This window comes from Cydia pomonella, chromosome 17, assembly GCF_033807575.1.
Source record: "Cydia pomonella isolate Wapato2018A chromosome 17, ilCydPomo1, whole genome shotgun sequence".
Lineage (NCBI taxonomy): Eukaryota > Metazoa > Arthropoda > Insecta > Lepidoptera > Tortricidae > Cydia > Cydia pomonella.
The window spans coordinates 20,740,236-20,753,953 of NC_084719.1; the positions used below are offsets into that span (position 1 = coordinate 20,740,236).

The window sequence follows — 13,718 nt, forward strand, 5'->3', positions numbered from 1 at the left end:
AATAACTCATAAACGGTGCTCCAGTGAAAAAAAAATGTTAAACATAAATACTTAACATAAAATTTTCTCCAAAAAGTATTTCTTACACTTTTTCGTTAGGATCAATATTATTGAGATATTAAACAGCGAAAGTGAATTTTAATCAATTCTACACGTTATTTGTGTTTCTCGCTTTAAAAGCTAATAAATATTTATCCTAGTGAAAAGTGTTCCGCATGTCTTTTGTAGAAAATTTCATTTTTATTGTTTATATAGGTATACATTTTTTTGCTATAGCTCATACTTTACAAATTATTTACGAAACACTAAAAAAAGGGCCTGGGAATTGATTATAATTAGCTTTCCCCCGTTAATATCTTTTTTGTAGAAAATTTAATTTTTATTATTTATGTATAACATTATTTTTACAATGAGCCACCATTTAAGAGTTATTTACGAAAAACTAAAAAATAGGGACTTTTAAATTTCCCCCTTTAATATAGTTTGAAATATTGATCTTAGAGAAAAGTGCTTGAAATGTTTTTTATAGACAAAAGAATATTTTCTGTTAATTATTTATGTCAAAAAAAATAATGTAAAAGAACCTGTTTTTGTTATGAGCTGCCATTTACGGGTTATTTACAAAAAACTAGGAAGCGACTTTCAAATTGATTAATATTCCCGTTTTAGTATCTTTTTAAATGTTGATCCTAGTGAAAAGTGTTCTGTGTTTTTCTTGTAGAAAATATTATTGTAATAATTTATGTATAAGACATTTTTTTGCTACGGGTCATATTTTACCAATTATTTACGAAAAATAAAAGCAAAGAAACCTTAGAATTCCCTTCCCTCTTAAATATTTTTATAAATATTGATCCTTTCAAAAAGTGTACTGAATCTTTCTTATTGACAATTTTATATAGATTATTTGCGTTACAGAATTTTTTTTGCTATTGTCGTTTACGAGTTATTTATGAAAAACTAAAAAAAGGGACCTTTTATTGAGAAGTAGACCTAATGTATCTTGCAAGATTTAACTTGAACATACGTACAAACATTGCAATTTAAATAAAAGCTTCTAAAAGAACACATGAGCCGTTTGTAAGTAAATCTAATTTCAAAGAAGCATTGAGCTCGACACATTTCTCCATTCACCTTGTCTGAAGTCAGAATAAATCGCGCCTTGGAAGCCTTACGCTTAAGCTTGTTACGGAGACGTACTCCGTACTCGTGACCAGTAGGGCTAAGATGGTCGGCTCTTTATCATTTGTCACCATGCCTGTCACATTCTAACGAGTATCTAAGTGCGAAAGTGACGGGCATAGTGACAAGTGATAAAAATAGAACCATGCTTAGGCTACTAGTACCAGTTAGTACTCGTACAATGAATAAGGAATTATTCGGATTAATCTCTAACACCACTTTCTGCCAACGCTCTACGCGACAATATTTCAATTTTCATGGTTGGCATTCCTCGACTTTGCGTTTCTCAAACTCAAAGCTAAACACAAGGACAGTTCATTCCACAACTGTCCCTTCGGACCGACACGACCTTCAAACCTTCAAGAAAAGAGCGTTATACTCTCATCTGAAATTCCGGTAACGCAGTTCCAACCCGTCTGGTGTTGCGGGTGTCCATGGGCCAATGGGCATCAGTAATCGCTTACCATCAGGCGATTCGACGGCTCATTAGCCTCCTATACCATAAAAAATACTTAGAAATTGCCCGATCGTCCTGTTTTTGTAGATTTTTTTCACTAAAATTGCATATATCAGTTGGTCAAAATGGGGTAAATGCTAATCGAATTGTCCTTTCAGTGTCTCGGATGATATTATTATGAAAACAAGTTAAACGGCCCGATTCGAAGATTGAGATACGATAACGATAACTTCTGGTTTAGATAAGTTCTCATTTAGATATCATTTGTATGTCGTATAATTGACAGAAGCAGCTCGATTCGGGCAACCAATGTCACTTTGACGTTAGAAATATCGTAGATAAATTTTGTTGGGATCACAGCGGAATCGATATAAACGTCAATTTTGACATGTCGTTTAGTTATCGATTTTTTAAAGATCTTAAACGTGTCTTAATCATTCTTCGAATCGGGCCGTAAGTTGGGCCAAAGGTTTTTAAATAATTTTGTTGCGCTCCAATGTGTCACCCTTGCCTCGCCTCAGAGCCATAACAGCCGTAACAGTTTTTGTAAAATCAGTTTGAATTTGGAATGCATTAATAATTATAGAATAAAGAGATTTATATTTGAGTACTGCATGATCCCTTTCGTCCTACTCCAAAAAATGTAAGTATGACCTATGTCACAAGCTATTTTAAAACAAGTCGAAATCACCTCCTGCCGCGTTGATAACAAAATTCTTGAGTGGCTTAACAATCACTTTCGTTTGAGCCTCCGAAACTACTACTGTCATTCATTATTATATATTATTCATACCTAGTTATCAGCATTCTTCTTCATATACATATAGAGTCTAATTTCCCTTAGCCGACTAAACAACGGATGGTTGCACCTTGCGACCTTGACTCACGCAGGTATAAGAAACTGTGTAAAAGAAAAAGGCATTAAGTACCCAATAACGTGTACCTAACTTGGCATTTTGTAAGTTTTTTGTGAAACATGGTAACCTACTGACTGCAGTTTTACAAACTATGTGCATTGCTGAAGCTACACAATAATAATAATAATAAAATCTTTCTTGTGCACTACTAGAGAAAAGTTCATTTTATAAACAACATCATCATGTTCATCTTACATTTTTTTTTAATACAGGTATAGGTACGGTAGAAGCGCTGGTGGCCTAGCGGTAAGAGCGTGCGACTTGCAATCCGGAGGTCGCGGGTTCAAACCCCGGCTCGTACCAATGAGTTTTTCGGAACTTATGTACGAAATATCATTTGATATTTACCAGTCGCTTTTCGGTGAAGGAAAACATCGTGAGGAAACCGGACTAATCCCAACAAGGCCTAGTTTATCCTCTGGGTTGGAAGGTCTGATGGCAGTCGCTTTCGTAAAAACTAGTGCCTACGCCAAATCTTGGGATTAGTTGTCAAGCGGACCCCAGGCTCCCATGAGCCGTGGCAAATGCCGGGACAACGCGAGGAAGAAGAAGACAGGTATTAGGTACCTATACATATAGGAATTAGGTGGGTACTGAGAACGATCGATCCATATGTCATGATACAAGATATATTGTGTAAAATTATAATGTTACCAATGTAGACTGCCGTACAGGCTTCGCACATAATGCGATAACTCTGAGGGCCTACCGCGAAAACCGAAATTACGTTTATCTTAGAGCGTTTTTTTTCGACTACCTCTCGATCTTGTTCTTGTATATTCGAGTGATAGAGGTACCTAACCCGGGTTTCGTACTAGGAAAAAATCGTGTTCCACGGTAATCACGCTCAATTTATGAAAAATTGGGGTGTATGTCGCTTACAATCTTATTGGTAAGATGCTTTACCTAATCAAAGTTTGATAGAAAGCCGTTATTTTGTCATTTAAACCTGCTGTCTTCTGTTAGCTATAGGCCCGGTACTCGTACTGAGATAGTGTACGATTTTCATTTCGCTGCGCTTGGCTGCATAATGCCATTCAGTATTTGTTTATATGCGGTGCTTATCGTATCGAATCGTTGATATTAGGTCACAGATAACGTTCGTAGCGATTTGAATAGGTTATCATAGTAATACGATTTTGCTATATCGTTCAACAGGGGCCCATTTCTCGAACGGTATTAGTCTAATATTATAAGTGTGTTGCCATGGTAACCCATACGATTTGACAGTCAGTTTTAGTTCGTAGACTGCTGTGGATATTAGCCTAAATACCGTTCAAGAAATGGGCCCCTGGCCGTTATACAACATGCATTGATGGTAGGATTAAATAGAATGTGCTATACGCGTGCGTCCGTGAGGGACAGAACATACGCAATGCGCCAAATTAAAAACACGTTTTAACATTCCTGACAACATAACAAAAATAACCTACGTAATTTGGTCGGGTTATTTGTTGCCAACCATAACTACCATAAGCCATACCTACTAAAATTTACGATGGGGAATAAAGAAAATGAGACTGTGACAAGGACAAACAGTCATAGCGCTTTCTCTGCTACTCCTACTGAAATTTCCAAAAGAACATGTCGTTCGGTATACTTATTGTACCTCTATGCCAACATGCAAATCGCATACGCTCCGTAGTGATCGAAACGCACCTGTCACTGTCGCGCTAATATGAAAGAGCGATAGAGAGACACAAGGCCTTGGCTAGGCCGGCAGGAGGCCCGGCCAAAAGGACAATCGTTGACAGAAAACGCCAATGAAGACTTAAAAATTAAATAATGTATAGAAACAGTCACATAATTTCTTTGTTGCACCAGTCAGTCATATCGATATTTTTTTCTTTTCGTTGTTTGCTTAGCTAAAACACGATTGTTTAAAATAAAATAAATTAATAGGTATAGACCTGAATTCGCGACACCGGGGTACCAGCCTACCTATCAGCTGAGCTGACTTCAGACGCGAATGTTTCCACCATTTTTTGAAGTGAAAACTTCTTTAGCGGCGCTGTGCACTTTTTGTGATGGGGAAAAAATGTTAAACTCGCGACAGGTCACGTGACCGACAGATTCGTCAGATTGAAAATTCGTAAGACGGACACGTGACCTGATCGAAAAACTGTTATAATGTAATTGAAGAATATTAACGTTGTGCATTTTTTAAATAATTGTAATAGTTCTGAAGTGTTAAATTTTTAATGTAATATAAATTGTCATGTTTGTGTACGATAGCGCAATAGATGAATATTTTATGTTACCACATAAATGATAGTACTTTAATACTGATAATTAAAGCAATTCGTGCAAAATTATTCCCTAACCATTCCAAAATATCAAAAATGCACAATGTTAATATTCAAGTTTTCACTTCTGCCGGCACTCCCGGAGTTGGTTTTTATTTGTTATTCAGACTTGTCTATATTACTTAAGTGTTTCGTAACTTATTAACGGCCACAAATATTCCATTTTAATGTGAAATTCTACAATGGCCAGTTTCACTTTAGGTTATTACTAAGTATTACGAACGTACCTGTTGTCTAGAACCGGTTAACACTACAGCTGGGGACAGTTGATACTGATAACGTAATCTTATCAGACACTATTTAATATTTACTTTGATATTTATAACGGTAAAATGTTGCTATTTAGCAACATAATTATCAGAGGAACATTAATTGGAACTTGGGTTTGGATTAAACAAAATTATAGACAGTTAGTTATTTTACATTAAGGTGGTTCGATTTCCATAGAAAAAACGATTGCGTTTTATGAAGTCATTACACACTATTACTACATAAATATGTGCGCATCTATCTACTTTCGACTATTAGTTTGCGCTAAATTGATAGAAAAACTATGTTTCATACAGAAATCACGCAAAAAACGTTAAATTTTTCCATCAAAGTAACACCAAAATAACGTTTTTTGCGTGGTTTCTGTACACATAAATACAACTAATAGAAAATAATACTTGTTAATTAATATAATCACCAAGTAGGTAGATAGATATATAAAATCTTTATTAAACCACAACTTACATGCTTGGTGACACAAACAAATAACAAGAGAAAAAGAAAATTGACAAGAAACAAAGAAAAAGTAACATACAATTTGACACTAATATCAATAACAATGTATTACGTGTCTTATTTTTAGATTAGTGGAGATATTAGTAGAGGGTCATGTGTTGTGGTAGAGAATAGGCGCTGACTCAGCATAAATGCTGCGGAGACCACAGCGCTGATCTTCCGTCAGAACCTTAAAACCTACACTAATAAACGACCAGTGCAGCGCTAGTCAATATACTTATATGTATAAATATATACTTATGCATATTACATATATTTTTACTAGGTACCTATGTTGTTTTCAAGTGAGCCTTTAATATGTTTTATGTTTTGTAAAGAGTAAAATCAACTACTCTTTATAATATCAACGAATATAAAAATAAAAAACCGGCCAAGAGCATGTCGGGCCAAGCTCAGAGTAGGGTTCCGTAGTTACTCTTCCGTCACAATAAGCTAAACTGGAGCTTAAAGTATGGTAGATTGTTAACCAAGGGATGAACTGTGGGTGTACGTCTTTTTACTATGAAGGGGAAACTTTTTGCGATAACTCAAAAACAGATAAACTGATCATATCCGCTATAGTTTTCATTTAATGTCTTTCTTAAGCTCTACTTCTAAGATTTTTTTTCATATTTTTTGGACCTATGATTCAGAAGTTAGAGGGGGGGGACACATTTTTTTTTCTTTCGGAGCAATTATCTCCGAATATATTCACTTTATCAAGAAATGATTGTTGAAGACCCCTATTAGTTTTGAAAGACCTTTCCAACGATATCCCATACTGTAGGGTTAAAGCAAAAAAAAATGTTCACCCCCACTTTACGTGTAGGGGAGGTACCCTAAAAAAAATTAAATTTTTAGATTTTATTGTACGACTTTGTCGGCTTTATTGATTTATATATCCATGCCAAATTTCAGCTTTCTAGCACTAACGACCACGGAGCAAAGCCTCAGACAGACAGACAGAGACAGACAGACAGACAGACAGACGGACATGGCGAAACTATAAGGGTTCCTAGTTGACTACGGAACCCTAAAAAATGTGTAGTTGCAAATAATGTAACAGAAATATGAATGAATAATGTAAATGAATGTTACTTAAGAGCTCTTCCTTATATTCCGGACATCTTAAAAATACATCCGCATGTTTTTTGATGATTAAAAAATAGTTGTCAAGATAGAGCTGTGATTAATTTTTTTCTGTAATGGTATTTATGATCATGTTAATGTAAAAATTCCATACTTTGGAATGTGAATGGTATTTATTTCACATTTTCCCTCATAAGTAAAATTTTATTTGCTATGAAAAAAAAGTTTTGTAATGTTCAATTTAAGCTCTTTCAAATGATATCTGACTGACCTAGTAATTAGACTTTAAAATTTTGCCCCCTCTTTATATTGGGCATTTTCCATAATTAATAAAAAATACACTTCCAACGTGTCTGGATTAACGTTGTTCATATTATAACTATTCCAAATTTCAAATCGATAGCTCAAGTAGTTCTCGAGATATTGAGCAATGTAAGAGACAGACGGACGGACAGAGTCGCACCATAAGGGTTCCTTTTGTACCTTTTTGGCAAGGCTTGGAAACCGGTTAAATTTCCAAACCGTTATCATGTACCTTTTACCTTTTAATTTCGGTTTCGCTCGAATAACCGTTATTTTTAAATCGGTTTTTATGATAACAGTTCTCGTCAAATTAACCGGTTTGAGCAATAAAAACCGGTTTCTTCCTTTGTCGGTGTCAATGTTTACATGTCACATCACCAGGCCGGCCGACCGTTTCGTCACTCGTTGAATAAACCGTTTTTTTAAAGTTTCAATAAAGTTCTTAAAATGTTCGTGTTCATTATAAAAGTTTGAAAAAAAAAACCGATATAAACCGGTATTTTATAAACCGGTTCCAAGCCTTGCTTTTTGGTATGGAACCCTAAAAAATCTAATTAGGTAGGTATCTATATGTTTTATGTAAGTTTGGCTTCTAAATTCGGTGGTGACCTAGAGAACTACTAGATTAGCATATTCTCATGGCAAATGTCGCAATGTGTTAGATAAATAAAAGCAATCGTATCGTTTTATAATGAATAGGTATCTGTTTCCTGATATATGTTAAATAGGCAATAGGGGGACTACTACTTTTAAACTTTATCATTTTTAGTGAAGTGCGATAATTAGCACATTACGTAACTATGTCGACAATTTAAAGGCCCGTTTTACAGTACACATGTACTGTAAAACGTTGTATGATACATGTCGATTTAAAACACTCCCTTCAGTCGTGTTTTAATTTATCTCTCACTAATTTTTTGCACTTGTATCGTAATGTACTATTAAATCACTATTATCGAAAAAATGCTACACAGCCTATTGGTAAGCGCTCTATAAAGAGGCTAATGTAAAAGTAACTCTTTTCACGCTTCACAACTGATGAACCGATTTAGATGAAATGCGGTTGGTATGGAGGTAGTTTGAGTCCCAGGAAAGGATCTAGGATAGTACTTATAATGGTAAGTAATATTTATTATCCAATACGACGCGCACATACAAGAAATCCTTTACTGTCCATGCCGTTAAGTTATGGAACGAGATTCCGGTGTCCGTGAGGCAATCCCAATCTGTAGCATCACTCAAGGAGAGGCTTAAAAAATTGTGGCTTTCCGATACTTTGGTTACGACTTCCTATTTCCATTGAGTACTTCTACTTTTTTAATTTCCTTTACTTTTCTGGTTCGAATTCATATCTATTTATATTATATATTGAATATTTATTTATTTTTATTTATGTTATATATATATGTATGCATTATTTTATGGTTATTTTTCTATCTATGTATATTTGTATCAATGTGTATTCAAAACGTGCATTTCATTAATTTCAGTGATTGTACACTTTTGTTTGTGTTTGTCATTCATTCACCGTTACTTCTGTTTTACTAATTTCCTCAAAGGTTAACTGCAAGAGATCCCATACAGGGATAAGTTCGCCTTTGTAGTATTTAAGTTACTCTGTAACTGTGTTTTTCGTGTTTTTATTTCTATGTACACTAAAGTATATACATACATACAACATACATATATTGTGTATAGAAAGTAGATAGTAAATTAGTTATAAGACATATAGCCAAATATTGTACGCCTTTGTAAGGCAGAATATGGCGATCATGAACCTGTCATTACCTAAGACCTTTGTAAACTCATAACCAACTAATACCTCATACCATTTTGATTTTTTGAAATGATCCCTTAAGGGGTTGAAAATGTATGTTCACATTTTCGTCATATACTAAGGTAGTTAGTTTACAAATCATGAAGTGCAAAAGTGATATCTTTGAAGTCGTTGACACCCGGACGAAGTATAATAAGAAATTACGTAAATAATAAAGTGCAGTTTGAGTCACACCAGCTGCGACCCAACGGTCCTGCAACCTGCAACGGCCCGTTTCGCATCGCTGCCTACGGCATGTGCTACTGAACCTTGCTATTTGACATACAAACACAATGAGACGATATTCTTGGAAATGGTTATCATATCTAGGTTTTTGAACGTGTTATGGTTTATTTATGTTTACATTAAATATAGCAGTTGAAATAGTACATTAGTACAGAGGCCGGGACGAAAGGGATTAGGGCAAAGGGAAAGGGAACCCCATATTTCCCGCCGAGGTATCTATAGTGCTCAGTGCCGGATTAACCATTAAGCAAAATAAGCACTTGCTTAGGGCACCACGTGTAGGGGGGCACCAAAATCGTAGGAAAAAAAACGCGCAGGCTGCATAAGCATCGCAGTCGTAGTGTAGTACTTATGCTTTTTTATACGTGTGCAAGTACCCATCTAATAACTAAGGGTCGTAAGAGAGTGAGAACACGTAAGCACATCTACAACCTTACGCGGAGGCCATCAAAGTTCATGGCCAAAAAATTTTACCGTCGGGCTTGTGGCCAACCGATTTTCTCGACGTAGATTACCGATTTTGTAGCGTATTTTGCTCTCTTGCACACCAGATGTATCGGCCAGGCCGAGTGCTGCAGAGCCGCGATCCTGCGACCTAATTGTCAAAGTGTAATAAAGGACCCTGCGAAGGCCGAAAAACAAAAGCATCTTATCAAGTTGCGCTTTCGAGTTAAGCCAGAGCAGTAGGAGGACCGTGATTACATAGGTTCGATTTCAAGCCACTCTTTTGCAGTTCGGCGTTAGGTCTTATGCGACGCCAGGCCTTCTACTTAATGCAAACTGCCTCACTTTTGCTTGGCCATGGATCCAAATCCATGCTGTCCTCTTTCGCAGCTGGGCTGCCTTGTTGACACCTCGCCATTGGTTGTATTAAGTATACGATAACGCGCCGCGATCGGACGCTCCGGACGTCCAGCTATTCATTCCTCGCCATTGGTCAAATTCAAGCTTTGTTTTCTTCCAGCTCGACCTTTGGCCTCATCCGTAAGCGCCGATCGAACGCTCCGCGCATTCAGCCTTAGACGTTGCCTCTAAAAACACTGATGGCCTAAATGGCCAATTAAATTAGGTAGATCCTAAAATAGCGTTTTGAGGAATTAATTTCCAGCAAGCTGGAAATTGTTTTAATACATTTATTTGGTCCTAAATGCGTGTAATCCGAGTTTGCTATCCCAGGAGGTGTGCAAACATTTTGGGATCCTTAGGAGATAATTTTTTCCTTTGGATTGCCAAACCACTCGATGTAGAAGGAACCCACTATCAATTACAATAGCACTTGGTGGATCAGACACTGTTAAGAAAGCGTTTTCGGATCATTAACATGATTTTATCAAAAATAAAAAATATCGACCTTTTTTTACAATTTACTACGAAGGTACTTACCTTAAATCAATCAATCAATATATTTTATTGCAAGAACATAGTTAAATTACATTTCGGATCCTCAGATATCAATTTTAATAATACTCGTAATTAGAACAGGTTTTCCGTCGGCCGTACCGTTTTCGATTTAGGTACAAGCAAAAAAACTGAAAATAAGGAAACATTTATGCACACCTCCTGGAATGGAGCAAACTTGGATTACACGTATTTTTAAGTCGAAAAAATCCAATTGTATTGGCCTAATTGTGACACACAACACACATTACATTGTGACATTATTATTAAAAAAACGGGACTTAATCGCGTTTGATTAAGTTCTAAAATTACCTCCAACGTCAAAATAATGATGTCGACTTTACAGTCTTCTCCGAGACCATGGGGACAGCGCCGTCCTTGAAACGTCTGGTCCGAGGTTATTTTTTAACCGTACCCTATTAAGTCCCGTTTTCGTAAACAATAATTTGCTATTTAAGACATTTGTTGCCATTGGTACTGGTTCTGGCCAGTTCTTGAAAAGGTTATAAATAAACGTCTTAAACATTTTCTGCAAAATTTTAACCTACTGTCCAGTAATCAATATGGCTTTCGAAATAATATCTCAACTACAGATGCAATTAATCACGTTGTCGGACATATTGTCAATAAACTCGATTCCAAATCCAAATGCATAGGAGTATTTCTCGATCTAGCCAAGGCCTTTGACACTGTCTCTATCCCAATCCTTCTTGATAAACTACAGAAGCTAGGTATAAGAGGAACTCCTCACCAACTTTTCACTGACTATCTTACTGATAGAACTCAAATTGTTAAAATAGGTGAACATAATAGTCATGAGACGCTAGTAAAATTCGGGGTACCGCAGGGTAGCGTACTTGGCCCTACTTTATTTTTAATATATATAGATGGTCTATGTCGCCTTAAACTCCAAAATGCTGCTATTGTGACCTTTGCTGATGATACTGTGCTTATGTTTGACGGACCATCATGGCATGATGTTAAATTCACTGCAGAAAAAGGCCTATGTCATGTTATGAATTGGCTCAATAATAATTCTTTATCGCTCAATCTAAGCAAAACAAAATATGTTACGTTTAGCATAAAGAACTCCATGCAACCTTCTAATTTTTGTATTCAAGCACACACTTGTCCGGACACTTACACAGCTCCCTGCAACTGCTACACACTTGAATCAACTAATGTCGTAAAATATCTTGGTGTAAATATAGATCAAAATTTAAAATGGAACTACCACATTAATTCCTTATGCTCTCGAGTTAGGAAACTAATGTATATATTTAAAAACATTAGACATTTAAGAGATCCTGGTATTGTCAAGAATGTATATTTTGCACTCTGCCAGTCCATCATATCATACGGCATTGAAGTTTGGGGAGGTGCCAAAAAGTCTCACATGATTGCAATAGAACGAGCTCAAAGAGCAGTTATTAAGGTAGCTACATTCAAAAACTTCAGATACTCAACAACCGCTTTATATAAAGAATTTAACGTTCTATCAGTAAGACAGTTATTTATAAAAGCAACCATCTTAAAACAACACAAGAAAGCGCCATATTCAAGAGTTTCTGAGAGAAGAAGAAACCGAATTTTTATCAATCCACCCAGTAGAACTAGTTTTGCCCATGACTTTGCTTTTTTCCTTGGTCCATTTCTGTACAACAAGATCTCCACAAGTATTAATTTAACCCAGCTTACAGTGAATCGGTGTAAAGCGGAAGTTACATCTTTTTTGAAATTATATGATTATGATGAGACCGAAAAACTTTTAAAAACTACTGTCTAAAAATGTTAACCTAACCCAAAAAATTATTGCATAATTTTCTTATATACGTTGGCCTTTCATATATACAAATCCATCCATACATGCTTCTCGTGGTATTTAGAATCTCACATGATATGATGACAACTACATACAAGCACACACACACACACACACACACACACACACACGCACACGCACACGCGCGCGCGCATATATAAACACTTATTTGAATTTCCCATACCATTTGTTGAATTTGCAACCTGTATATGTATATATACTATATTCTCTTTATCTTTATATAAATATATATAACTAGTGCTGCGGAGATACTGACTGTGTATATTGTGTCGTCTAGACTTAGATAGATTAAGTGTGTTCTGGGAGAGGTGGTGCATCCTGCCGTCATACAGTTCTTACTAGTACGGAGGAATCATTTCCTACTCTTATGAATTATATACTGTAAAGTTAAAAATGTACTAAAAGGAAATAAATAAATTGAAATTGAAATTGAAATACTGTCAATTTCTGTGATAAAATGATGTGACGCATTGAAAATTCTATTCTCAGCAGTAATGCGGCAATAAACGTCACTCAATTTACCAATAAAATTCAATATAATCTTGATGAGGGGGCACCATGGTCTAGAAATGCTTAGGGCACCAAAATGTCTTAATCCGGCACTGATAGTGCTTTTCTCAAACATGCAATGAAATAATAATAAAAATAGGATGATGCTGATAATTGTTTCATGTCCTAAAGGGATACGTTGTTCAGTGCGTGGGGTCTTGAAGGGGAACAATAAATTTGATTATTTTGGCGCTACGACGCAAGCCATTACGCTTTTTCTTATTTTTTTTTCTTTTGAGTTTTTTTATTATTACTTCGGGGTTTCCTACAGGGGAACAAAACCCTGAAATAACAATAATTAAACACAAAATATATATATATAAGAGGACTTTTCCGGCCTCGGCCTGCAAGATTTTTATGATATTCCATTAACGACCTCTTGCCCTAGCCGCACCTGAAACGTCATACTTCGCGGCGTATTATAAGGAACATAACATCAATATTTCATTGGATGTTTGTGAAAAATAATTTTAATGTGGCAACATCATTGCGTTACCCCGATTAATACAGGGGTAGTTGGGAAAATAACATTATACCTACTACTTGCAACACGGTAGGTAGTGAGGACACTGAGCAAGTTGGACATACTCGTTCACTTGAGTCGAGGTAGTCAAAGAACGAAAGTCACATCGTGAAGGATCGGTCAGATCAGGGTACCTGCAAGTACCTCCATTGTTGTATTAGTAATAGTTAGGGTAACCAAGCGAGAAGTAGCATCACAAACGTAGCCTATCTACGCTACATCTGTCGGCGCTGAAGAATAGTTACAAGTTACAATACTGGTCATACCCCCCCCAAGCAAGTAATGGACAGCTTTCTTTCTTCTCAAACCGCATCAGAGTTGGTA

At 36.1% G+C, this 13,718-nt stretch overlaps 2 protein-coding genes across 3 annotated transcripts in view; one reads left to right on the forward strand and one right to left on the reverse strand.

Moving 5' to 3' along the window:
- Window positions 1–13,718, reverse strand: part of LOC133526797 (spermine oxidase-like) — a 67,250-nt gene that overhangs the window by 46,537 nt on the left and 6,995 nt on the right. The window contains exon 1 of one of the 2 annotated variants that reach the window (XM_061863579.1): window positions 5,090–5,104. The exons of the other annotated variant lie outside the window; for it this stretch is intronic. The gene's annotated coding sequence lies outside the window, so the exon portion shown is untranslated. Of the gene's footprint in view, window positions 1–5,089; window positions 5,105–13,718 lie in introns of those variants that run through there. 2 annotated transcript variants of the gene reach the window in all.
- Window positions 1–13,718, forward strand: part of LOC133526802 (uncharacterized) — a 57,962-nt gene that overhangs the window by 25,359 nt on the left and 18,885 nt on the right. The gene's annotated exons all lie outside the window — the stretch shown is intronic.